The sequence below is a fragment of the Macaca fascicularis genome, chromosome 12, assembly GCF_037993035.2.
Source record: "Macaca fascicularis isolate 582-1 chromosome 12, T2T-MFA8v1.1".
NCBI lineage: Eukaryota > Metazoa > Chordata > Mammalia > Primates > Cercopithecidae > Macaca > Macaca fascicularis.
The window spans coordinates 121,810,212-121,835,130 of record NC_088386.1 but is presented as its reverse complement, the minus strand read 5'-3'; the positions used below and the strand labels follow the sequence as shown (position 1 = coordinate 121,835,130).

At 38.1% G+C, this 24,919-nt stretch overlaps 1 long non-coding RNA gene across 1 annotated transcript in view; it reads left to right on the top strand.

Annotated features, from left to right (window-relative positions):
- LOC135966456 (uncharacterized) overlaps positions 1–2,961 on the top strand; it is a 450,675-nt gene extending 447,714 nt beyond the window's left edge. Inside the window, exon 2 of the long non-coding RNA XR_010579776.1 lies at positions 2,789–2,961. This is a non-coding gene — a long non-coding RNA (uncharacterized lncRNA). The remainder of the gene's footprint in view (positions 1–2,788) is intronic.
- Positions 2,962–24,919: the final 21,958 nt, after the last annotated feature.

Here is a 24,919-nt window from a genome sequence, read left to right as displayed (position 1 = left end):
ACTTTCATATAATTTATAGAGATCAAATCAGTGTGTATTAGGTTCTCCAGAGGGACAGAACTAACAGGATATATGCACATATGAAAGGGATCTATAGGATACATGCATATATGAAAGGGAGCTTATTATAGAGAATTGACTCAAAAAAATCACAAGGTGAAGTCCCACGATAGACCATCTGCAAGCTGAGGATGAAAGAAGCCAGTAATGGCTCAGTCCAAGTCCAAAAGCCTCAGAAGTAGGGAAGCAGACAGTGCAGCTTCAAGGCCCAAGAGCCCCCTGGCAAATCACTGGTGTAAGTCCAAGAGTCCAAAGGCCAAAGAACCTGAGGTCTGATGTCCAAGGGCAGGAATAAGGGATGGAAGCATCCAGCATGGGAGAAAGATGAAAGCCAGAAGACTCAGCAAGCCCCCTTCTCCCACCTTCTTCTGCCAGCTTTGTTCTAGCTGCGTTGGCAGCTGATTGGGTGGTGCCCACCCACATTGAGGGTGAGTCTTCCTCTCCCAGTCTAGTAACTCAAATGTTAATCTCCTGTGGCAACACCCTCACAGACATGCCCAGACCCAATACCAGCTATTTAGGCATCCTTCAGTCCAATCAAGTTGATGCCTAATATTAACTGCCACACAGTGTGATTGGGTATCCATCACCTTAAATATTTGTCTTTTCTTTATGCTAAAAACATTCAAATTATTCTTTTCTTGCTATTTTGAAATAAGCAATAGAATCACGCTACCGATCTATCAAATGTTAGGTCTTATTTTTTCTATTTAACTGTATATTAGCACCCATTAATCAACTACTCTTCATTCTTCCTCCCTTCTATCCTTTCCAGCCTCTGGTGACCACCAATCTACTTGCTATCTTCATGAGATACACTTTTTTTTAAGTTCCCACATATGAATAAGAATATGAAATATTTGCTTTTCTGTGCTTGTTTTATTTCACTTAATGTAATGACCTCCAGCTCCATCCATGTTGTTGCAAGTGACTGGATTTCCTCCTTTTTTATGGCTGAACAGTATTCCATTGTGTACACATACCACATTTTGTCTATCCAGTCATCCACTGATGGGCACTTAGGTTGATACCATATGTTGGCTATTGTGACTAGTGCTGCAATAAACACGAGAGTGCAAGTATTTTCTTTCTTTTGGATACATAACCAATAGTGAAATTACAGAATCATATGGAAGTTTCATTTTTAGTTTTTAAAGAACCTCCATACAGTTTTCAATAGTGATTGCACTAATTTACATTCCTACCAACAGTGTACAAGTGTTTCCCTGTCTTCATATCCTCACCAGCACCCCTTATTTCCAGCCTTTTTGATAAAAGCCATTTTAACTGGGGTGAGATGATATCTCATTGTGGTTTTGACTTGCATTTCTCTGATGATTAGTGATATTGAACACTTTTCATAGACTTCTTGGTCATCTGCATATCCTCTTTTGAAAAATATCTATTCAGATATTTTGCCAATTACACAGATCAGATTATTTGCTTTTTTTTTTTTTTTTTGGTATTGAATTGTTTGAGCTCCTTATATATTTTGCTTACTAATTCTGTCAGACCAATAGTTTGCAAAGATGTTCTCCCGTCCTGTGGGTTGTCTCTTCACTTCATTCTGTTGATTGGCTCTTCATATGTTGTTGTTTCTTTAAGGTCAGCCACTGGTTTCTTTCTTTGTCCATTTTAGGAGGTCCCTGTTTGCTGCTGTTTCTTGTGGATGTGTGTCTATGTCTTTGCATTAAAGGATGAGTTATTTATTCCAGTCTTCTTTGTCTGGCTTGTTTTGGTTTTTATTGGATATGTTTACTTACAGATTCTTTGTAATTTACCTGTTGCTTTTCTTTCTTTTCCTACAAGGTTGATGCCTCCTTTTAGGCCCTAGATGCTTCTTTAAACTCACATTTGCCTAGGAGCTAGTAACATATCAGACTGTGCCCATATGAATGGGAGAGGTCCCAAAGGCAATATCCTGGAAGGCTGGCTAGGCATTCCTGCCAAGAGGCGTGTAGAACAACCTTCCTGCATCATGCTGCTGTTACACGACCACTCTGATCTCGCTTCTCCTTTGGCCAAGTTACAGAGCAAAGTTTTTGGGACTGGGTATGATAGTGCTGCTTCCCCACTTTGTCTCTGAATATTCCCAGAGATATTTCTCTCTTCAGGCACTAGCAATGATTCCTGTGGGTTGAAGCAGGGAAAAGTTTGTGCTACAGAGTCCAGGATGGTGGGGAAGCTGGTTGTCCACCTTGATCCCACTTTGTCCAGCGTAGAAACCGTGAGTTAGTAGGAAATTGTCACTGTACATTTTCCTGGGCAGAAAAGGGATAGGACACTTGTGGATACAGGAGTCTGATTCTGTTCTGCTCAGAGTTTTTCATCTCTCTGTGACCCCAAGGACTCTCTCATTCTCACGTTTGAGTTCTGGGATATTGCTCATGATAATTGCCATGTGGTATATTTGTTTTGGCTTGCTTCTGTGACGCCATTTTGGAACTGGAAGTGAAAGACGGTTAATTTTATATACGTAAATAGTATTATATTAAATTTAAATAAACCTTGATTTGCCTAGCTTTTCTGGAGTAAAATGAGATTAGAAAAGCTGTAGAGGAAAGGATTCTCCTTGGTTTACAAATGCCAAAAGAGAAATAAATTTGGTGATCCTTTTCAGGAGGTTTATCAGTCAGGCTAAGTTATATTTTGATAACAAATAATCCTAAAATTTTAGTGCAACACATCAAGAAAGATCTCTCTCTCTCATGTCCCATGTGTTTCATAGGTTGCCTGTGACTGTACCCCATTTCATCTTCACCTCTGGGAACCAGGCTGATGGAGAAGTCTTCTAGCAGAAGTACTACTGGTCATGATGGCAGAAAGAGGAGCAAACTTGGTAGACCATGTGCTGGCCCTTGATCAGTCTACTGAGATGTGTCACATATCTCTGCTCACAAGGTGAGTCCCTGTTTTCACCTGAGTATAGTTTTATTGCCAGGAGAGGCACCAAATATGGGAGAATAATATACTACCTATCACATGCATGGAGTATATATGTTTTTTATATAAAGACTCTAAGGGGTGCAATATTTTAATGAAAGGAACACACTGGCTGCTTGTCTGGATTAGTTCTTAACAGTTATTTACGCCCTCAGTTTGAATCTACTTCTGGTAATAGCTCACTCATTTTTTGCTTGTGGAGGTCCCTCCTTCTCTCTTAGCCCAGGAGATCTAAGGCCCACCTCCAACTTTAAGAGTGAAACATCTAAGCCAATCACTACTTTATATTGTAGTGGCCATGAGGATTGGGTCAGAAGTGGGGACTTTATCTACAGCAAGTCTAGTTAAAGCAATTTTCATGTTTTTTGTGAAGCCACGGGTAGATGGTAGCATAAAAGAAAACTTTTTCCTGTGGGATCTGGACCTTGAAGCATGTGAAGCAGAAGCTTCTTGCAGTCACCATGCTCATACTTAGATCTCAAGGGTGAAGCCCAACATAGGGAAGAGGAGACTACTGACCTGAGATGCGTTGAGAATCAAAATCCTTGCAAAATGTCTCAGCTCCTGAATGCAGCTATTCCTGAATACAGCATTGCTCTCAGGCTTTATAGTTACTGGGGGTTTTTGTTGTTGCTGTAACTAATTTATTTGATTTGGGCTTTCAATACGTGCAACTTGAAAAACATAATGCATATTTTGGGAAACTTGTTGTGAGTCTATGCCTTCTTCCCTGTTTAAAGAAATAAGAAGAGGATAATTGAATTAGATGACATCTGGATTTAGCATTCCATAATTTCATAATTTAAGACACCTTATTTCATGATTAAGATGTTAGTAAAAGAATATTAATGTTTATATCCAATTGAGATTGGATTTCTAGCACATCTCTAATACTGTTGGTGACAAAAGTTACTCTTTTCCATGGTAATGCAGTTTTATTCTATGACATAGGCACTTTACAACCACTTCTCAAGGGTCAAGAAATTATCACAGAATAAATCTGCTAATATAGTTTTAATTGTTGTTGAGTCATTAGCTTGAAAGTTTCCTAAGTCCCAGGCCCCTTGAATGCCACCTCTTCCCCTAGTGGAGCTACAGTAAGGTAAGAAGACAGTGTATAATACATGTAACATACAAAATGTATGTTAATCGACTCTTTATGTTATGGTTAAAGCTTCCAGTCAACAGTAAGCTATGCAGTTAAGAAAATATTAGTTAAAAATCATAAGAAAGAGAAAGTATATTTACTTTTCATTAAGTGGAAGTGAATCAGCATAAAAGACTTCATCCTTGTCTTTGTGTTGACTAGGCTGAGGAGGAAGAGGAAGAGGAGGGGTTGGTTTGGTTGTGTCAGGTATAGTAGAGGTGGGAGAAAATCCATGTATATATGATTGGACCTGCACAGTTCAAACCATGTTTCCAGGGTCTGCTGTACAGTCACATGTCACTTAACAACAGGAATATGTTCTGAGAAATGCATGGTTACATGATTCTGTCATTGCATGAACACCATCAAGTGAACTTACATAAACCTCGATGGTACAGCCTACTGCACATCTAGCCTATTGTGTAAAGCCTATTGCTCCTGGCACAGACTTGTGCAGCATGTTACTGTTCTGAATACTGAAGACAGTTGTAACATAATGGTGAGCATTTGTGCATCTAAACATATTTAAACATTGAAAAGATACAGTAAGAAAACAGTAGAAGAGATAAAACATGGTACAGCTGTATTTACCATGAATGAAGCTTGAAGGACTGGAAGTTGCTCTAGACATCAGTGAGTGGTGAGTGAATGTGAAGGCCTAGGGCATTACTGTATGTGACTGTGGGCTTTATAAACATTGTACATTTAGGCTAGAGAAATATATTTTTCTCTCTTCAATAATAAATTAACCTTAGTTGACTGCAACTTTGATATTTTATAAACTTAATTTTTTAAACTTTTTGACTATTTTAATTACACAGCTTAAGACATAAACACATTGTACAGCTATACAAATATTTTCTTTATATCCATATTCTTTAATCTTCTTTTTTCTGCTTTTGAAATTTCTCATTTTTATTACCTTTTACTTTTTAAACTTTTTAAAATTAGAAATGAAAACCCAAACATACACATTAGCCTCAGATTAAAAAAGTGTCACTGTTTTCCACCTTCATATCTTATCCCACTGGAAGATCTTCAGGGGAAATAATGTGCATGCACCTGCCATCTCCTGTGATTACACTACCTTATTTTGGAATACTTCCAGAAAGGCCTGCCTGAGATTGTTTTTACATCTATTTTTTTTATAAGTAGAAGAAGTACACTCTAAAATAACAATAAAAGTATAGTATACATCAACCAGTAACATCATCATTTATTATCATTATCAAATATCTTGTCCTCTACATAATTGTCTGTGCTAATTTTATATGACTGGTAGTGCAGTAGGTTTGTTTACACTAACATCACCACAAACATATGAGTAATGCATTGTGCTACAACAGTATGATGGCTACAGCATTACTAGGTGATAGGAATTCTTCAGCTTCATTATAGTCTTATGGGACCACTATCCTATCTGCAGTCCGACATGGTTTGAAATATCTTTATATGGCACATGACTATAGCATTTTTTGCAACTACATGAGGAGACGTTAAGCCCAGTAACATGCTACACCCATACCTGGTGGCAATTCAATTCCACAAATGATACTAAGCTCTGGTACTGAGCTTTACATACATGAAAGTGTCATGTTAAATATGATAGGGACATGCAGATAAAATCAGTTATTTACACTCAGTGAGTTGGCACTGCCTTGGAAGATAAGGCAAGCATCAATAGATAGAGAGACGGGTTTCAAGGTGGAAGAGGTCCCACATTGTAAGGGAAGGGGAACTGAAAGTATTTCCTGGAGGAAATAAAAATTGAAGCCGATTTCATGAAGCTAAAAACTCAAAATGGTATTGATAATGATGACGATGATAAACAAATAAAAAACTAAACAGCTAAAATAATAAGGAATGTTTATTAAAGTATTACTTATGAAGTCCAGTAATAATCCTATGAAGATCATATGATTAAATCCTCATAATGACATTAAGAGGAGGTACACCTTCTTCATATTATGGTCAAGTACTGCTACAGCCCAGTGTGTTGAAATAACTTGTCTGTAGCTACACACCTAGTAGTGGAGGAGTCAGGATTCATATCCAGGTTTATCTCATCCTAGAGCTTGAGCCCTCATCTCGCATCTTGTCTCCCTGCCTTCGTCTAATACTCCTTCTTCCTTCTCAATGTGTCCCACCCTCACCCTGTTCTAGGCTCTAGGGCCTCTGAAGGAAGGAAACTGGTCTGACTTGCTCTGTCCTAGGACTCCAACAGTCATAACAGAGTTATGCTGATGCTGACAATGCTGACAAAGTGGAAGTAACCCCACAAGGGCCAATGTCTTACCAAGGACTGTTCCAGTCCAATCACAGAGCCCAAGGGTGGTCCCAGGGTACTCTGAAACCCCTTGCAGTGGGAAATTTCTTCCATGCTTCTTCATCCTTTTACCTTCAGCTATTAAATATCATTTATACTCTCAATCAGATGATGTGGGAGTCAACTAGTGGTGAATGCCCCACCAAAAGATGCTGAGTCCATTCGTTTCAAATATTTAAGTAAGGAGAAGAACCAGAAAATCACTTCTTCATATATTCTGAAGTGATAATACTTGTATTAGAATATGAATGGTGTTGAAAGTGTGATGTCCAAGAATATGTCCTGAAAATCTTCCCAGTTTTTGATGTGCTAGCCTTAAAATTCTTAAGGAGTACAGACTACTTAGTGACTATGATAATTTAGGTGTTTCTCTTGGGAAATTGCTTTTGACAAATATATTTGAAATAATCTTGTTGTACTATGGCATTCTGGTTATAAAATTTTCAAAGAACGATAGATTTATTAGCCTAAGAATTTTGTGAATTAAATCTAGAGACTGTCATGAAAAATTGCAGTGTTTGGCTTTGTTTTTTAAAGACACTGAAGGCAAATAAGTCTTCACCTCTCCTGTGGTGACCACTTCCCGACAAGGGTTTACTTTCTCTATTGGTTGCTGAAACTCGAAGGTCTTCTGGTTTTCAGTCTTATTTTTATATGATTCTGTTTCTTTGTCATTTAATTGTTTCAGCTTAGAATTTGCCTGTGGGCCCTTTGAGTTGTAACAAAACAGCTGGCACATGACAAGTTGCTAGAGTTAACAGCCGCCCGTCACACTCCATTGCCAACTGTGACACCAATGATGAACGCAATTCCAGTTTTAAATGGACCCATTTTTTAACCTTGGAAAATTGTCCTTGTGATTTTGAGCTGTCAAGAGGAAAAGAAAATATCCACAATAACCTATATTTAATTTGTCATTTCTTTAATGCTTTTCTCATACTGCTTTTTATTGATAATCAAAAGGTCATATCAGTTAAAAATACAGATTTAAGAAGCATATGAAGAAGAAAGCACATTATTAAGGAACCACATGGAAAATATGACACATTTTAAGGGAAAAATATGAATACCTCATCTCATACTTCCTAGGACATGAAATATCACAATATACTAAGTAAAATACCATTACAAAGTAGACTATAGGACTGGGCATGGTGACACATACCTATAGTCCCAGCTACCTGGGAATCTTGGGCTTAGGCAATTCTGAGCTGTAGTGCACTATATTCACGCCTATGAGTAGCCACTACACTCCAGCCTGGGCAATATAGCGAGAACCTATCCCCCAAAAAATCAAATGAAATAAAAGTAGACTATATGTAAGAAGGTATAAAAGAAGGTTGCAAAATTTTAATCAGAATTTATATTATACTATCACATTTAAGTCAAAGATTGCTACACTTGATGTTTTACTAGTCACCAAATACAAATCACTCATCCTTAAAGAATAAAGTTCAAACGTACTAATACCATATTGTGATGAATTGGAAATTAAACATGTAAGAATCTATTCTGGTTTTTTTTCAGTATGAAACAAGCCTTCTACAAGAGTCCAATAGAAAAGTAACATTTCATACAAAAAGTCATACTTTCTTTACTACATGAGGATGAAAAGATAAATTGAACAACACTGTTACAAAGCAAAAGTTAGAATTTGAGTAATATAGAAATAGAAAAATGAGGGGGGTGCGCCCAAGATGGCCGAATAGGAACAGCTCCAGCCTCCAGCTCCCAGCGTGAGCGACACAGAAGACGGGCGATTTCTGCATTTTCAACTGAGGTACCAGGTTCATCTCACTGGGGCGTGTCGAACAATTGGTGCTGGTACACGGGTGCAGCCCGACCAGTGAGAGCTGAAGCAGGGTGAGGCATCGCCTCACCTGGGAAGCACAAGGGGGAAGGGAATTCCTTTTCCTAGCCAAAGGAAATTGAGACACAAAACATCTGGAAAATAGGGTAACTCCCACCCTAATACTGCACTTTACCAAGGGTCTTAGCAAATGGCACACTAGGAGATTATATCCCACACCTGGCCCAGAGGGTCCCACACCCATGGAGCCTCCCTCATTGCTAGCACAGCAGTCTGAGATCTAAGTGCAAGGCATCAGCGAGGCTGCAGGACTGGCGCCCGCCATTGCTGAGGCTTAAGTAGGTAAACAAAGCTGCCGGAAGCTCGAATCGGGTGGAGCCCACCACAGCTCAAGGAGGCTGGCCTGCGTCTGTACACTCCTCCTCTCTGGGGACAGGGCATAGCTAAACAAAAAGCAGCAGAAACCTCAGCAGAGGTAAATGCCCCTGTCTGACAGCTTTGAAGAGAGCAGTGGATCTCCCAGCACAGAGGTTGATATCTGAGAACGGACAGACTGCCTGCTCAAGTGGGTCCCTGACTCTTGAGTAGCCTAACTGGGAGACATCCCCCACTAGGTGCAGACCGACACCTCACACCTCACGCCCCTGAGACGAAGCTTCCAGAGCAAGAATCAGACAGCAACACTCGCTGTTCAGCAACATTCTATCTTCTGCAGCCTCCGCTGCTGATACCCAGGCAAACAGGGTCTGGAGTGGACCTCAAGCAAACTCCAACAGACCTACAGCTGAGGGTCCTGACTGTTAAAAGGAAAACTAACAAACAGAAAGGACACCACACCAAAACCCCATCAGTACGTCACCATCATCAAAGACCAAAGGCAGATAAAACCACAAAGATGGGGAAAAAGCAGGGCAGAAAAGCTGGAAATTCAAAAAATCAGAACACATCTCCCCCTCCAAAGGAATGCAGCTCATCACCAGCAATGGAACAAAGCTGACTGGAGAATGACTTTGACGAGTTGAGAGAAGAAGGCTTCAGTCAATCAAACTTCTCAGAGCTAAAGGAGGAACTACATAACCAGCGCAAAGAAACTAAAAACCTTGAAAAAAGAATGGATGAATAGATAACTAGAATAATCAATGCAGAGAAGACCTTAAAAGAACTGATAGAGATGAAAACTATAACACAAGAACTACATGACAAATGCACAAGCTTTAGTAACGGACTTGATCAACTGGAAGAAAGAGTATCAGCGATTGAAGATCAAATGAATGAAATGAAGCGAGAAGAGAAGTGTGGAGAAAAAAGAGTAAAAAGAAATGAACAAAACCTCTAAGAAATATGGGATTATGTGAAAAGACCAAATCTACATATGATTGGTGTGCCTGAAAGTGATGGGGAAAACGGAACCAAGTTGGAAAACACTCTTCAGGATATCATCGAGGAGAACTTCCTCAACCTAGTAAGGCAGGCCAACATTCAAATTCAGGAAATACAGAGAATGCCACAAAGATACTCCTCGAGAAGAGCAACTCCAAGACACATAATTGTCAGATTCACCAAAGTTGAAATGAAGGAAAAAATCTTAAGGGCAGTCAGAGAGAAAGGTCGGGTTACACACAAACGGAAGCCCATCAGACTAACAGCAGATCTCTCGGCAGAAACTCTCCAAGCCAGAAGAGAGTGGGGGCCAATATTCAACATTCTTAAAGAAAAGAATTTTCAACCCAGAATTTCATATCCAGCCAAACTAAGATTCATAAGTGAAGGAGAAATAAAAATCCTTTACAGACAAGCAAATGCTTAGAGATTTTGTCACCACAAGGCCTGCCCTACAAGAGATCCTGAAGGAAGCACTAAACATGGAAAAGAACAACAGGTACCAGTCATTGCAAAAACATGTCAAAATGTAAAGTCCATTGATGCTAGGAAGAAACTGCATCAACTAGTGAGCAAAATAACCAGCTAATATCCTAATGACAGGATCAAGTTCACACAAAACAATATTAACCTTAAATGTAAATGGACTAAGTTGTCCAATAAAAAGGCACAGACTGGAAAATTGGATAAAGAGTCAAGACCCATCAGTTTGCTGTATTCAGGAGAACCATCTCACATGCAGAGACACACATAGACTCAAAATAAAGGGATGGAGGAAGATCTACCAAGCAAATGGAAAACAAAAAAAAGCAGGGGTTGCAATCCTAGTCTCTGGTAAAACAGACTTTAAACCATCAAAGATCAAAAGAGACAAAGAAGGCCATTACATAATGGTAAAGGGATCAATTCATCAAGGAAGAGCTAACTATCCTAAATATATATGCACCCAACACAGGAGCACCCAGATTCATAAAGCAAGTCCTTAGAGACTTACAAAGAGACTTAGACTCCCATACAATAATAATGGAAGACTTTAACACCCCACTGTCAACATTAGACAGATCAACAAGACAGAAAGTTAACAAGGACATCCAGGAATTGAACTCAACTCTGCACCAAGCAGACCTAATAGACATCTACAGAACTCTCCACCCCAAATCAACAGAATATACATTATTCTCAGCACCACATCACACTTATTCCAAAATTGACCACATAGTTGGAAGTAAAGCATTACTCAGAAAATGTAAAAGAACAGAAATTATAACAAACTGTCTCTCAGACCACAGTGCAATCAAACTAGAACTCAGGACTAAGAAACTCAATCAAAACCTCTCAGCTACGTGGAAACTGAACAACCTGCTCCTGAATGACTACTGGGTACATAATGAAATGAAGGGAGAAATAAAGATGTTCTTTAAAACCAATGAGAACAAAGTTACAACATACCAGAAACTCTGGGACACATTTAAAGTAGTGTGTAGAGGGAAATTTATAGCACTAAATTCCCACAAGAGAAAGCAGGAAAGATCTAAAATTGACACCCTAATATCACAATTAAAAGAACTAAAGAAGCAAGAGCAAACACATTCAAAAGCTAGCAGAAGGCAAGAAATACCTAAGATCAGAGCAGAACTGAAGGAGATAGAGACACAGAAAACGCTCCAACAAATCAATGAATCCAGGAGCTGGTTTTTTTGAAAAGATCAACAAAATTGATAGACTGCTAGCAAGACTAATAAAGAAGAAAAGAGAGAAGAATCAAATAGATGCAATAAAAAATGATAAAGGGGATATCACCACCGACCCCACAGAAATACAAACTACCATCAGAGAATACTATAAACACCTCGACGCAAATAAACTAGAAAACCTAGAAGAAATGGATAATTTCCTGGACACTTACACTCTCCCAAGACTAAACCAGGAAGAAGTTGAGTCCCTGAATAGACCAACAGAAGGCTCTGAAATTGAGGCAATAATTAATAGCCTACCAACCAAAAAAAGTCCAGGACCAGAAGGATTCACAGCCGAATTCTACCAGACGTATGAGGAGAAGTTGGTACCATTCCTTCTGAAACTATTCCAATCAATAGAAAAACAGGGAATCCTCCCTAACTCATTTTATGAGGTCAACATCATCCTGATACCAACGTCTGACAAAGATACAACAAAAGAAGAGAATTTTAGACCAATATCCCTGATGAACATTGATGCAAAAATCCTCAATAAAATACTGGCAAACTGAATCCAGCAGCACATCAAAAAGCTTATCCACCATGATCAAGTGGGCTTCATCCCTGGGATGCAAGGCTGGTTCAACATATGCAAATTAATAAATGTAATCCAGCATATAAACAGAACCAAAGACAAAAACCACATGATTATCTCAATAGATGCAGAAAAGGCCTTTGACAAAATTCAACAGCCCTTCATGCTAAAAACTCTCAATAAATTCGGTATTGATGGAACGTATCTCAAAATAATAAGAGCTATTCATGACAAACTCACAGCCAATATCATAGTGAATGGGCAAAAACCGGAAGCATTCCCTTTGAAAACTGGCACAAGACAGGGATGCTCTCTCTCACCACTCCTATTCAACATACTGTTGGAAGTTCTGGCTAGGGCAATCAGGCAAGAGAAAGAAGTAAAGTGTATTCAGTTAGGAAAAGAAGAAGTCAAATTGTCTCTGTTTGCAGATGACATGATTGTATATTTAGAAAACCCCATTGTCTCAGCCCAAAATCTCCTTAAGCTGATAAGCAACTTCAGCAAAGTCTCAGGATACAAAATCAATGTTCAAAATTCACAAGCATTCTTATACACCACTAACAGACAAAAAGAGAGCCAAATCATGAATGAGCTCCCATTCACAATAACTTCAAAGAGAATAAAATGCCTAGGAATCCAACTTACAAGGGATGTAAAGGACCTCTTCAAGGAGAACTACAAACCACTGCTCAGTGAAATAAAAGAGGACACAAACAAATGGAAGAACATACCATGCTCATGGATAGGAAGAATCAAAATTGTGAAAATGGCCTTACTGCCCAAAGTAATTTATAGATTCAATGCCATCCCCATTAAGCTACCAATGACTTTCTTCACAGAATTGGAAAAAACTTCTTTAAAGTTCATATGGAACCTAAAAAGACCCCACATTGCCAAGACAATCCTAAGCCAAAAGAACAAAGCTGGAGGCATCATGCTACCTGACTTCAAACTATACTGCAAGGCCACAGTAACCAAAATAGCATGGTACTGGTACCAAAACAGAGCTATAGAACAATGGAACAGAACAGAGTCCTCAGAAATCATACCACACATCTACAGCCATCTGATCATTGACAAACCTGGCAAAAACAAGAAATGGGGAAAGGATTCCCTATTTAATAAATGGTGCTGGGAAAACTGGCTAGCAATAAGTAGAAAGCTGAAACTGGATCCTTTCCTTACTCCTTTTACGAAAATTAATTCAAGGTGGATTAGAGACTTAAATGTTAGACCTAAAACTATAAAAACTCTAGAAGAAAACCTAGGAAATACCATTCAGGACATAGGCATGGGCAAGGACCTCATGTCTAAAACACCAAAAGCAACGGCAACAAAAGACAAAATTGACAAATGGGATCTAATTAAACTAAAGAGCTTCTGCACAGCAAAAGAAACTACCATCAGAGTGAACAGGAAACCTACAGAATGGGAGAAAATTTTTGCAATCTACTCATCTGACAAAAGGCTAATATCCAGAACCTCTAAAGAACTCAATCAAATTTACAAGAAAAAAAAACACAACCCCATCAAAAAGTGGGCAAAGGATATGAACAGACACTTCTCAAAAGAAGACGTTCATACAGTCAACAGACACATGAAAAAATGCTCATCGTCACTGGCCATCAGAGAAATGCAAATCAAAACCACAATGAGATACCATCTCACACCAGTTAGAATGGCAATCATTAAAATATCAGGAAACAACAGGTGCTGGAGAGGATGTGGAGAAATAGGAACACTTTTACACTGTTAGTGGAACCGTAAACTAGTTCAACCATTGTGGAAAACAGTGTGGTGATTCCTCAAGGATCTAGAACTAGAAATACCATTTGACCCAGCCATCCCATTATTGGGGATATACCCAAAGGATTATAAGTCATGCAGCTATAAAGACACATGCACATGTATGTTTATTGCGGCATTATTCACAATAGCAAAGACTTAGAATCAACCCAAATGTCCATCAGTGACAGACTGGATTAAGAAAATGTGGCACATATACACCATGGAATACTATGCAGCCATAAAAAAAGGATGAGTTCGTGTTCTTTGTAGGGACATGGATGCAGCTGGAAACCATCATTCTCAGCAAACTATTGCAAGAACAGAAAACCAAATACCACATGTTCTTACTCATAGGTGAGAATTGAACAATGAGATCACTTGGACACAGGAAGGGGAACATCACACACTGGGTCCTATGTGGGGACGGGGGAGGATAGCATTAGGATATATACCTAATGTAAATGACAAGTTAATGGGTGCAGCACACCAACATTGCACATGTATAAATATGTAAGAAACCTGCACGTTGTGCACATGTACCCTAGAACTTAAAGTATAATAATACAATGAGAAAAGAACAATAAGTAAATGACAAAAAAAAAATAGAAAAATGGAATGAGCCTTAAAAAATGACCAAATGTGATTGAAAATATTACTGTATAACCCCTTTGGTTTGTTCAAACTTTATTTTAAAAGTTAAAAACACTCAAATTCAATCATAAGGCAAAATTCCCAGTTAATACTTGTAAGACATATAGCTAATCCAACATGGTCCAGAAATAGAAGAAATGATGAGATGAATAAGACACTACAGGCATACAAATGAAAAAATGAAGTAAAATAAACACATCATGGTAAAATTAGGGAAAGAATATATTCAATCACCAAAGGGCTTACCAATACTGATCAAAGGTACACCCCACCATGAAAATATAGTAGCCACGCACATTGAAATACTGAGTAACATAAAATTAATGTGAGAGGTTGTCCAAGATCACTGAGTGTGTAAATCATAGAATTAGAACTTATACCACATTTCCTGTAGCTGAAAGTCAGTGCTCTTTCCAAGCTGATCAAGTTTTCAAAATATGGTTAGTTGTGGATGCCCCAGTTAGATAAATTTCATTAACATGACTTCATGTGTGTACCACTTTAAGGCTCCACATGTACCATGACAAACAACCTGTGGTCATTTTCAGAGATTAAAAACACTATTACCAATAGCAAGCTGCAGTGCAAAATATGGAAATTTAGCCTCTGAGATCCTTTCCCCTTTCTTTCTCTACCCCGAGTCCTCCAAGGCCCCTTCCAAATGCCCTGCTGTAATATTCCTTCTCACCAGGCACTCTCACTGGTTATTGTAAGATATACTTTTTAGCATGATCTCTGCATCCTCTCCTGTACCCTTCATGAGAAAATTTTGTAAATGTTTTGCCCAAGTCAGGTACACCTAGGCAAGGAGAGACTCTTAGAATATCAGCTGGTGGCACAGTGCTGCTTTTGGTTCTCTGCAAATTCAAGGCTTCTTACTCTAGAACACAAATGTCCAATCTGCTGGCTTTCGTGGCCCACCCTGGAAGAAGAATAATTGTCTTGGGCCACTCATAAAACATGCTAACACTAATGATAGCTGATGAGCTTTTAAGAATTGCAAGAAAAGCTCTTCATGTTTCAAGAAAGTGTATGAATTTGTCTTGGACTGCATTCAAAGCTGTCCTGGGCAACATGAAGCCCATGGGCCGTGGATTGGGCAAGCTTGCTCTAGAATGAGTGAAGGTGAGCCTGAAAAGCTGCGAAGGGAGAAGTCATTATTCCTGGCATAGGACAGAGAATGAACTTGGCTTTCCTGTGCTCAGTATGTTAGGAAAACCAAAGTGCGTATGCGTACTTCACTTGATCCCCAGAGTGTTTCAACAGGTATTTCTTTCAGTATCTAAAGTAGCCACCCCCATCAGCCTAACCCCTTAACTGCAAAAGTTTTTCTTCATATTATTTGTTTTCAGTGTTACATACTTACTGTTTTAACAGTCTTCCCTAATAGAGTATGAACTGCATGAGGGCAAGAATCACGTCTGTTTTGTTCACTATGTCTCCAGGCCACTGGCACATAGTAGGGACTCAACAAACATTTGTGGAAGGAAGGTTGGAAAGAAGGAAGGAAGGAAGTGAGGAAGAAAGGAAGGGAGGAAGGGAGGGAAGGAGGAAGGAAGGGAGGGAGGGAAGGAGAAAGTAAGGAAGGAAGTGAGGAAGGAAGGGAGGAAAGAAGTAAGGAAGGAAGGAAAGAGGGAGGGAAGGAAGGAAGGAAGGAGACATGAAACAAAATGAAAATAAATGGAGGATATTTATTTTTTCAGTGTGCTTTTCTGGAATCAGAGAAAATTCTAGGCTTCCACATAAAACTAATGATCTCTATTTTTCCACAATATTTTACCACGCTTTTTTAAAGTAATTAAATTTGTTTTACATCTGAATGTCTTTCTGAATGCTTGCCTAAAAAGAAATCAAAACTAAATTACTTCTATAGTGGAGATATAGCTACCCTTACTAAGCAATCAGTTTCCTTTCACATGTTTTATATATAATGTCAAAGAATAGTTAAAAAAAAAAAAAAACAAATTAACTTGAAACATCATGATAACTGGTATTTTTCTGCCAGATGCTGAAGCAACCACTAAGAGCTTTTCTTATCTTCTTTCTTATTGGCATACACTTTAGGTTAGCTGTGTTCATGGCATGTACATTGATATAAAAACACGTTGCCCTTGTGTAAAGGGTCAATGAAGCACATGACTTTTGGTGGGTAGCCTTCAATTTAGTTTTCGAACCATCTGTATAATATAGTAAATTTGAATTTTTATGCAAAATAATAAAGGGGTAGAGAGAAGTTAAATTGTTGATATTTATGTATCAGAATGTCTTCCAGATAATATTAAAGATATTATTATAACTTATGCTTTAGCCCAGAGGGATTCAGATACTTTATAAAATGATCCAATTAGTTTTCCCAGAATCTTTTTTAAATAGCCAATGCCATTAGATAGCAAATGATTCATTTCTATCAGATTGCATCTTAAGGCACTTTTCATTACTGGATGCTATTTACCTGGCCTCTTTAGGTTAAATTAACATAATATCATGTATTATAATCAGGCAAAGTCCTTTTAATTCATATCTCTATCTAATGTGGTTTTCTAAATGCTTAATAAAGAAAATAAAATGTTACAAATTACTAGGATGGTAATCAAAAACAGATTCATGTGAGATGAGAGAGGGCCCTGAGCTCCAGGTGAGGAACTCCCCCAAGCTGATACCTTGATTTCAGCCCATGAGACCCTGAGCAGGGAACCCAGTGGCACTGTGCCTGGACTTCTGACCTGTAGACACAGTGATATAATACATGGATGCTAGGTTAAGCCATGAAGTGTATTATTATTTCTCATACAGCAATGTAGAATTCTTTGTGTACACGAGTTTAATCCTACAGACTTTTGCATGTTTGACTATTTTTTGACACATAAAATAATGGTAATTTCGTAGAATTCAATAATAAATCCTCATGCTGATTAGCGATTTGTGGTTGTAAGACTGAGACTCCTAGCAGCTAGAAGACACCTGCAGTTGCCTGCCACATAACCCTCCCCATAGGCAATTACATGGCAGTTTGTTTCTGCAAGGCCAGCAGCGGAATCTGGCTGCTTGTATGTGCAACCTCTAGACCCTCTTTTAAAGGGCTCACCTGACTGGGGAGGGGGGTTCACCCAATATAATCTCCTTTTCAATTAAACTGAAAGTTAACTGATTTAGGACCCTAATTACATCTGCAAAATTCTTTCACCTTTCCTATAATCTATTGGTTAGAAGCAAGTCACAGGTCTCACCCATACTCGAGGGAAGGGGATAACACAAGGAGGTGCGCCATTATCATTTAAAATTACTCTCATTCAGAAACTGGTGAATTCGTTAATACGATATGGCTAAGAAAATGATCTGTAATTACTTATCCAGAAAATCAAAGTCTGTTTCTGTCTCTTTTTGTTTCTCTCTCTCTCCATAGTTCAGTTGCTATTTATTTTAGTCTGTATATGACAAGCGGTTTTTCCCTTACACAACTTTGTTAGTTGTAGATAATTCTTATTCTTTACCTCTTCACTACTATAAAGTCTGTAACAATTTTATTGCTGAGCTTTGTGGGGATTTTTGCTGATACACCTTCTGCTAAATGCCTGAGGCTGCTTACTCATGCCCAGAGATATTTTGTCTATTTACATGATTATGGGGCTTTATATTTTGTTCACATTGCTTTGGTGTGCTTGCTTCCTTAATTCATTTATTTATTCAAAAATGTTTCGGAATCCTACTCTGTGTCAAGGGAGATGAATATAGGTGTACTAGCTTATAAACTAGTAGAGGAGACAGCTATTAGTCGAATAATCATATAAAAATGGGTAAATTGTGACTGCAACAACAGCTCTCAGAAAAAAAAAGTGCATGGCTTTACATTTGGACAATCTGCCCAAGTCAGATGGGTTGGCTGCATTTCCCTGAGTTAGGAATGTTTCAAGTAGGTCTGAAAGGTGAGAAGAAGGAATAAAGGCTAAGTGGAGGGAAACGAACATTATGCACATGGGACAGTGCATATACCAAAGCCCTGTGGTAGAAGGGAGCATGATGAGGATGAGGGCCTGAGAGTAGCCCTGGAGTGAAAACAATGGTATAGGATGAGGCTGGAGGAGAAGCTGGGGACCAGATCCTACAAGTCTGTATTAAGTTCCATTATTCTGAGAGCAACAGGACATTCATTCAAGAGTTCCTAGCAGGGGAAGTGTAGCATTCTTCAATATAGTTTTGTGCTGTGCAGTGCAAGAAATTAGAGGATATTCAAGGTGGCTCTGCTTAGATCAAGTAGGAGGCTATTTAAGACCCATTGTGAGAAGGGGTGGTAGGTAGAACTAGGATAGAAACAAGGAGACTGACAAAGGTGGATGGATTCAAGAGGCATTAGTGAGGTAATATTGATAGACTTGTTCATCGGTTGGATGTAAGGTGGCCAACTGTTCCAGTTTTCCTGGAACTGAGGGAGATTGTGGAATATTAGTTTGGATGGAGGACTTTCGGTGCTGAAAATGGGAAAATCCCTGCCAAACCTGGATGAGTTGGTCACCCTAGAAGGGAAAGTGAAGGGTGATTGCATTGGGCTTGAAAGTGCTTCTACCCATTTGGGCAGAGGAAATAATCTTCAGAGCTATCTCCCACTGGGGAAAAACTATGGGCATGGAGCAATTGTGTAGGTTGTATTGATAAACATTTTCCAATAACTTCTTTCCTGTAACTTCTCAGTATTTTACTGCTCAACCATTTTGTGTTCTTTTATCTGTGAGTTATAATTCATTCATTTATTCAGTTAATATTTTATGGAGCTTCTATTAAGCCTATGGAGCAGAACATTCTAATGGGGATTCGAGGGAGGGTACAGACATATATATTAGAATGTCAGATTGCAGTAAGAATTACGGAAAATGATTCCCCATGATGAGGATTCCCAGGTGATATGGTTTGGCTCTGTGGCCCCACCCAAATCTCATCTTGGATAGTAGTCCCCATGTGTCAGAGGAGGGGCCTGGTGGGAGGTGACTGAATCATGGGAGTGAACTTCCCCCTTGCTGTACTCCTGATAGGGAACGAATTCTCATGAAATCTAGTTGTTTAAAAGTGTGCAGTTTTCCCCCTTCACTTGTTCTTTCTCTCCTGCTGCTATGTAAGACATACCCTGCTTCCCCTTCACCTTCCGTCATGATTGTAAGTTTCCTAAGGCTTCCCTAGTCATGCGGAACTGTGAGTCAATTAAACTTATCTTTATATATTACCCAGTCTCAGGTAGTTATTTATAGCACTGTGAAAATGGACCAATACACCATGAATAGTAGTGATTCAGAGTTTACTTTTTATTTCTAAATAGTGTGTCCAAGAAAAGCCTAGCTACAAAGGCAGCAATTTGAGCAAAGCGAATTATATTAGCCTACCACATGGAAAGGAGCATTTATTAGAGAAGAAAACAATGCTAATTCCTGAGGTAGGAATCTGCCTGGAAAATTTGAGGGCTTACAAGGAAATCCCAGGGTTCAAGCATGATAGCAACGGGCTATCCATAGGCTGTAAAGGGCAGGGTGATAATGTGCATGCAGATTGCACAGTTCATCCTGATGAGCTGTCTTGATAGAGGGCACTAAAAGTACAAACTATACTAGATCATTTTCTTTTTAGTAATGCCATCAGTGCTTGTCTAAACCAGCTCTACACTTGATTATTGAGGATATGGTGATTTCTTTCTGCCTTTTTAGCTTTGCTCCAAAATGATATTTAAACTGTAAAATGAGTCTTTTCTTCTCTTACTTTGTGTGTGCATGTGTGTACATGTGTATATTTTAAGATGGCAGAAAAGGGACAAATGTTTCCTATGGATTCCTACATGCAAGGCACTATCCTAGGCAATTTTCATGCATTTATTTTCATGAATTAGGATAGTTACCAAATTATCAGAATATTAGGGATGAATAAATTAGGAGACCAAAAAGTACTAATACACACTTGCAGAGTGGAGTTTCATACTCAAACCTTCGTATGGTGCTGGATGATGCTATGATTAATTTCACCTATGATGACTACAATGCTAAAAATGTTCAAAGGAAACACCAGTGAATAGAGACAGCTAATTTCTTAATAGATATAAAGGGTGTATATTGGTGGGTAGATAATTTTATCTGGCATATAGTTCGATGTGCTAATGAAGTTCAGACTCGAATAAGGAAAAATAAATCGCAAGCTATTAAAAAGTTGGGAATCTCTGCAAACCAAGTGTATTAGTCTATTCTCATGCTGCTAATCAAGACATGCCTGAGACTGGGTAATTTATAAAGGAAAGAAGTTTAATGGACTCACAGTTCCTCAAGGCTGGGGAGGGCTCACATCCACCACACATGTGGATGGCAAAGGAGAAGCAAAGGAACATCTTATATGGTAGCAGGCAAGAGGGTTTGTGCAGAGGAACTCCCATTTGTAAAACTATCAGGTTTCAGGAGATTTACTGCCATGAGAATGGTATGTGGGAAACCACCCATATGATTCAATTGTCTCCACTCAGCCCTGCCCTTGACACATGGGGATTGTTACAATTGAACGTGAGACTTGGGTGGGGACACAGCCAAACCATATCACCAAGGAATAGAACCTTTCACATTGTGGGGATTCATTGGAAAGGGGAGTGGTCATGAGAAAGGCTCAGCCCGCAAGCCTTAGTGGCCCTTTAACTCGGGCAACTCTAATTGAGTCACAGATTCCACTCCCCAGCAAGCTAGTGCTTTTTACATTTTATCTGGTTTTCTCTCTTTATCGTTAATACATTTTATCATTAATACATTTTTGTTAACGTTAATACATCTTTATTAAGTTAGTTCATTTCTGTTAAGCTAGTTTTTTTGATGAACTACCTTGTCAGGATGATCACTGATAGCTTAAAAAAAAAAATTGAAATCTTACATCTTGACTGTGGTGGCAATTACAAAAATAGCCCTATGTGACAAAGTTACACACACACAGCCCTACAAATAAGTGCACATGAAACTCTGAAATCTGAATAAATCAGTGGATTGTACCAAGGTTAATTCTCCTGCTATGATATTATACTAGAGTTATGCAAGAAGTTTTCATTGTAGAAATTTTGTGAAGGGCAGAGGGATTTCTCTGTACAGATGCTCCTCAACTTACAATGGGGTTACAGCCCAATAAACCCACTGTAAGTTGAAAATATTTTAAGTCAAAAATAAATTTAACACACTTAACCTACTGAACATTGTAGCTTAGCCTACCAAATTAAATATACGCAGAGTATTTATAGTAGTCTACAATTAGGCAGGATCGTGTAACAGAAAGCCTATTTATTTATTTATTTTTTAGAGACAGAGTTTTGCTCTTGTTCCCCAGGCTGGGGTGCAATGGCACGATCTTGGCTCACTGCAACCTCCACCTCCTGGGTTCAAGCGATTCTCCTGCCTCCACTTCCCAAGTAGCTGGGATTACAGTCATGCACTACCACGCCCAGCTAATTTTGAATTTTTTGTAGAGATGGGGTTTCTCCATATTGGTCAGGCTGGTCTCGAACTCACGGCCTCAGGTGATCCGCCCACCTCAGCCTCCCAAAATGCTGAGATTACAGGCATAAGCCACTGCACCCAGCCCACAAAAAGCCTATTTCATAATAAAGTATTGAATATCTCACACAATTTATTGAATACTGTACTAAAAGCATATCACTTTTACACCATTGTAAGTTAAAAAAATCATAAGTGGATCCATCATGAGTCAGGGACTGTCTGTATTGCGTTCAATTGCATGTAAATATGTAATTACCCCAAAATAAAATTTTAATAAATTATTAAATTATTAGAAACCAACATTAAAGAATATTTAATTTATTAAAATTGATAAAATTTTAATAAATTATTAAATTATTAAAAACCAACATTAAAGAATATTATTGGAATCAGACTTGACAACAAAAACGAGTAGAGACATTTTAATGTTCCAAGGATATGACTTTTAATTTGTTGGCCAATATCTCTTTTGTTTAAATTAAATTAAAAATAACATTTACCAGAGCAACCAATAGAGAACTGTTTCTTTATTTTCCTTGGTCATATATGATAGTAATGGAATATTTTTGTTTGCAACTAATTGTTTCCAGTAGACATTTTCTTTCTTTTTGACTATATTATACATATATGAATTCTATATGCACATCTAATATGTTTACTGAAAAACTAAGGAACTCATTTTTTTACTTCTTTTTAAATTCTTTTTAAAGTATCCATAGAAAAGGAAAAATGAACATAAGCAATATATGTGTGGTTTGTGAGTTCACGTATTTAAAAATAAAGCACGTTATAAATTTAATATGTAAAATACTTTTTAACATGATATCAGTCAACCCATTTTAAATTCCAAAACCACAGAATATTCTTTATCTGATATTAAAACAAGTACCCTTTAGGTAGATATATAGCTTGAATGTTGCAGTGGTTACTTTTATGTGTTAATTTGACTGGGACAAAGGGTGCCCAGATATTTCGTCAAACAATATTCTGGGTGTGTTCGTAAGTGTATTGTGGATAAGACTAACATTTGAATTTGTAGAGTGTGAAACGAAGATTTCTCTCCCTGTGTGGGTGGGCCCCATTTAATTAACTGAAGAACTAAATAGAACAAAAAGATTGGCCCTTCTATGAGTAAGAAGAAATTTCCTTCTGTTTGACTGCCACCAACTGGGGCGTTGTTTTTTTCAAGCCTTCAGACTCAAATGGAAGTGCCACTCTTTTTGGGTCTTAAGCCTGATGGCATTTGGACTGGAGCTACACCATTGACTCTCCCGGGTCTCCAGCTTCCTGACAGGAGATATTGGGACTTGTAAGCCTCCATAATCCAGTGACCCCATTCCTTATGATAAACTATGTATCTGTATATCCCATTTGTTCTGTTTCTTTGAAGAACCCTGACTGATACAAACGTGCACTATATGTAATATTAAATTCTTAAAGGTTAAAGCATATAAGCTTTTCTGTATATATGTGTACATTTATTTGATACACTATGTCCTTCTTGATATTCTGCTCACTATACCCACAGTACATAAAATAATGAGCATGAAACAAGTATGGCAGAAATTTAATCCCCATCCTGAAGCAACTTTCATTTTAAAAGAAGAGGTGTTTTGCATGAAGTAGGAAACAAATGTAGACTATATATATAATTTATATACATATATCATGTATATACATATATATCATATATATGAATACATATACACTATATATTTTTATATATAAATATACATGTATACATAAAATGCTTAAAAGTGTGATACAAATAAATGATATTACCAGATTAAAATAATATTTGGTAGGAAAGTCTTCCAGATGAACAAATAATAAAACTAACTAAAGTGATTAACTAGAAAACTACAATAAAACTAGAAAGAAATTACTTTCACAAATTACTTTCATCAGTTGTCTGAAATTATGGAAGATCTGGAGTTGTGACTGAGGGAGCTTAAGAAATGGAAGTCAGAGAGCATTCCAGCCCAATTAACTTGTAAGATAGAAATGTGGTTTCAGGAACCAGCAGATAGTGGAGGTAGGCAAGGAAGGTGTGGAGGGAGGGCTGCTAATAGGAAGGGGAAGAAACAAGATGGTATTTAAAATGCCACGGAATACATCACTAAAACTCTATACTCAGCCTCTAGAATGGCTTCACCACAGAGTAAAATTATAGAAGACTGTTTGAGCAGTTTTTATTGGAGTATTCTGAATATTAACAACCTAAGTCAATGTCAGATGCCCATCGTATTTCTTCCAGCTGGGCATCACATCTGGGTTTGATTATTAACATGTCTTTATCTGTTACCATTCTTGGATAGTGAGTACTACCAGGGACTTCATGGCTTGTTAGTCATTGGGTTGGAATTTTAAAATACCTGGGGGGAGTTTTTCTCTCACTCTACATGTAGCACACTGAGATGTAGTGAGTTTATTTATTAGCAAATCTGCTTCCTGGGAGCCTGACGAGAAACTTTTCAGAAAGTTTAGACAAAAGGAATGCAAAATTGTAAAGACACAGAATGCTCTGATATGCATCCACAAAGTATACTTTCCTAATTTATTGAAGGCAAATTAAACTGCCTGCTTCCAGTGCTCCTGAGGCTGTGGTAGAGATTGTGACTTCAAGGTACAGTGATCACAGCTCCATGGTTACTAGGATGCAGGATCCAGCAAGACAGAGAAGAAAGCAGCCACTTTTCTGCTGGAAGAAAAACCAAAACCTCCTGGCAATGATTGTTAATACTGGAACTGGATTTTAGATAAAATGGTGTAATCTAATGGAGGTCTTTATAAGCAGAAATGGGTTTAATATGTGCAGGAGAGTACATAATAAATAAAGTAGACTATAAATTAAATGACTCTTGTAAGTTTTTACCATGGCCAATTTAGTTTCAATTATTGATAATATAAAAATCCCAAATTAATGTATATTATAGAAATAGATGACTGTTGCTCACTCCTTAATCTCGTTTATGGCTTTCGGTTACCTACAGTTTATAGTCACATTTCGTCAGCATAGACTCATCCTAACCTGTTTTTCCAAA